Here is a 4007-nt window from a genome sequence, read left to right as displayed (position 1 = left end):
CTCTCCGCTCCCTCTCTCTCTGTACCGCTGCTGCCTCAGTCTTGCCCACTCTCTCTCTCTGTCTCTCTCTCTCCCTCTCTCTCTCTCTTTCCCCCTCTCTCTCTGTCTCTCTCTCTCCCCCCCTCTCTCTCTCTCCCTCTCTCTCTCTCTCTCTCTCCCCTCTCTCTCTCTTCTCTATCACTGTTGCCTCTCTCTCTCTCTCTCTATCACTGTTACTCCTGTCTCTGTCCCTCTGTACCACTGTTTCCCCCCACTGTTACCCCTCTCTCTCTCCCTCTCTCCCTCTCCCCCTCTCTCCCTCTCTCTCTCTCTCTCTCTCTCTCTCTCTCTCTCTCTCTCTCTCTCTCCCTCTCTGTCTCTCTCTCCCTCTCCCCCTCTCTCCCTCTCTCCCTCTCCCCCTCTCTCCCTCTCTCTCTCTCCCTCTCACTGCTCGTCTCTATCCACTACTGCTACCTCTCCCTGTCACTTTTCCTGCTGCAGCTCTGTCTCCAGGTTTCTTTTTCTTTCTATGGCTCTTAATCTTTCTCTCTCTGCTGCCTATACCTCTCTCTTTCTCTCTGTGCCGCTGTCTGTCAATCTTTCTGTCTATCTGTCAATCTTTCTCTCTTGATGCCTGTCTCTCTTAATCTTTCTCTCTCTGCTGCGTATCTCTCTCTCTTTCTCTCTCTCTCTCTCTGATTCACTTCTTGCTCTTAAAGATGAGGAGTGTCTGAAGGTGTGGGGGTCTCTGCTGCTGATTGGCTGTCGTTCATCTGTCCCTAACCGTGGAGGAGTGAGCGTGGCAGAAACCCCCCCTCCACGAGGAGCTGCGGGACCCGGGGCCGAGCTTGGAGGAAATTTCCATGTCAATGCCGCGGACGCAGGCGGAGTTAGTGTGAGGCTGGGGATAGACAGGCCTCTCTGATGCTCAGTGTCTGTTTAATCTGCCCTCGGTGGGGACAGAGGCCCGGGAGATACGGGCAGGACTTGTACATCATTTTCCTCTGGAGATACCCCCCCCCCCATTCCCCACCGGTTCCCGTGGCGACCGCAGAGTGCTTGCTCTCCTTTGTATTTCTCCTTCGTCCTCATCACCCTAAATGGGACTTGAGAGGGCATTCCGGTGCATCTCATCACAACCCAATTGCTCTGTGCTTTTTTTTTTCCCCTGTGTGCTACTTGAAAATGATATTCCATTTTACCTCCCCGGAAGAATGAGGTGTAAATTTTGAAACGACTTTGTGGACAGAAAATTCAGCCGGATGTGCCTACAACATGAGCTTTGACCTCATAACTGCTCCACCAACAGTGGCCACAGGGGGAAGTATAATGGTTGTATATTATGAATTATTCTCAGTTTATAGCTAGTTTCATACTCGGCTAGGTTCGCTCCTGTTATTAAAGATGAACCTAAGCATAATGCTGTGCAGCTGATTCAGAAGGGCTATATGAGTAAATACAAGCGCAGATTGCTGATACAGGACTTCTCAGGTAACACCGAAAGGTGTGTTCGGTGTCAGGATGGGAGACGCCATGAATAATTCAGCAAAGCTAGCCGTTTCACTGCGGATCCACCTCCACTATGAACGATCAAAACTCCAGCCTTCTGCTGGGAATAGATTATTAAATGCATTATAGATAATCAACGCCTGTTTAATGAGTGTTAACGACCATCTTGACAGTGTGAAAATGACTGGGGAACAATGTTGCCCGTCCCTCCAGTTGAATATTTGACTAATACAGGTATAGAGTATAAATACTAATGAGCTCTGAGATGAGTGTGCAGAATCAAGTGGGGTTTACTCTTTACCCTGAGGGCCAGAGATTTACCTCCCAAGATGAGAAGATGTGTTAAAACCCAGCCTCATGAAGGGCTAAGAGAGAGTTTGTCAGGTTGTTGAACTGGTAGAATCATGAGGTATCATTGAACAATCTGTGGAAAAAAAGACTATTTTAGTATAAGTTAATAATAAATGGAAATTTTGTGCAGCTGCATCATGAAATTACTATTCATTTCAATGGTATGTGTTATCACGGGACATAGAACTGCAGCTGTAGTCTCTATTTACACTGACAAGTTTATCATGTCTACTTTTCACTCATTCATTTTTAATATTTTTATTTATTTTTTTTTTCCTGGGAGGCCACTATCAATACAGTCCTGTAAAACTCATATGCAGAGTATGCATATTTTAGCCTGAAGCAACCCTGTGTTAGATCAGGAAGGACCCTCACAGCCTAAACACGTTATCACAACTTGGAGTCAGAACCAAAGGTCAGTATATCAACACTGCAGTACTACTGTTCTGGGTAGGTCAAGAGCACCAGAGAGAGATGTTGATGACAATAGACTCAAAGTCTCAACACACTGTGTTTGTTATCATTTGGCTCTCAAGTTCCTCCACGCCAATTTTCCAAGCAGCCATCCCACGGCTAACACCAGTGCCCCAGGGGAGACAGAAGGGAAAGAAAGTCTTCCCTTTTTGCTGGCTCATTTCCTTCCAGGTCGTGACTCCTTATGAAACATGACACATAACAGCACCGCGCACTGAGAGCAGTGCTACCAGTTTCATGTCAGCGTTATGAAACTTGCCTGACTACAGTCTCTGCTGAGACTGCTAAATCTTGTGCTTGTGTTATGACTGCAGCCTTCAGAGAACTCATTAAATGTGTTGCAGCCAACATCAAAGATCAGAAATCCTGACTGATAGTTATTCCAATCTCGCCTGTCTAATGCTGTTTTTTTTTTTTTTTACACCCCTTGTTGAGGTCTGCAGTGTTTCCTTCGAAACCAAGAGGGGGGCATGATGGAAGAAAAAATAAATAAATGAAAAATGAGAGGAAAAGTACAAAACCTTTGACTCATCTGATGATCTTAGATAACAAGGTCATTCCAGCATCTCTGCCTTCATCACTGATGTTTCCCTGCAGTTTTTAGTGTAGCTTTTTTTTAGTGTAGCAGGGATTTTTAATGGATTTTGAATGTATAAATTGATGACCATGATATAAAAAAATAAAATAATTTAAGGAAAAAAGAAACAGGAGCAGGTAACAGAGAGAAAATTTAGGCTGAGTTTCAAGTTGAACTAACATCACACAGAACTCCACTGCAGCAGGTGGGCTATGATCCTGTTTGTGCTGAGGAAAATACAGATAGACCCTCACCAAACAAATAATAGAGATGGAGTGGCAGTGTGTCAAGTGCAAGGTGCTCACAGAGAGATCCACTGATAAAGAGAATTTCCCAGTGGCTTTCGAGGATATTCTGCAAAAAAAGGAAAAAATGCTGATAGTTTTTCAAAACACTGTTATGAAAAATAATAGAGAAATAAATAAAAGTGGAAAGATGTGTCCTTTTTAAAAAAACGAAAAGCCTCCATCACCCTTTCGGAATTTGAATTATTAGGAGCAAGTATGAATATGGTGTAAATGAAATGCATCTTTTTTTTTCCGAACACGGCAGCATGGGAGAGATGGTCCAGTGCCCCTGAAACGTGGAAAACCTCCCAGTTAAAGATTATCAGGAATGTTCCGCAGCGTTTCTCTCCCATCATGCCCTGCTCATGTTCAATTTAAAAGAAAATAACATGGCTGGCGGACACGCAGCGTATAGAATCCACAATGATAAGGCCCCCTCGCAGGAAAACATGTTTAGTCAAACACAATTTACTTTCCAGGATGAGCCCAGCTGATGAAATCTGAAACCGTGCGAGAGCAGAGCTGTGTGCTTCCGCAGCCATATGGGACACTTATTGAGTCTCTTTGGAGGTCAGAGTGGAGGTCACCTCGTTCAGAAAGGATGCATTCCGCTGGTGAAACCCTGCTACTGGAGCATGCTGCCAGCCTCCGTCATCTACTGCTGTATTATTATGATTATTATGATGATGATGATGATTATTATTGTTATTATTATTATTATTATTATTAGTAGTAGTAGTAGTAGCAGTAGTTGTAGTAATACTGTAGTAGTATTCATTCATTTAAAAATGTGTGGGAACAGAAAGGGCATCTTGATGAATGTTCTAACT

The sequence above is a fragment of the Megalops cyprinoides genome, chromosome 24 (assembly GCF_013368585.1).
Source record: "Megalops cyprinoides isolate fMegCyp1 chromosome 24, fMegCyp1.pri, whole genome shotgun sequence".
NCBI lineage: Eukaryota > Metazoa > Chordata > Actinopteri > Elopiformes > Megalopidae > Megalops > Megalops cyprinoides.
This window is presented reverse-complemented; position numbering follows the sequence as displayed.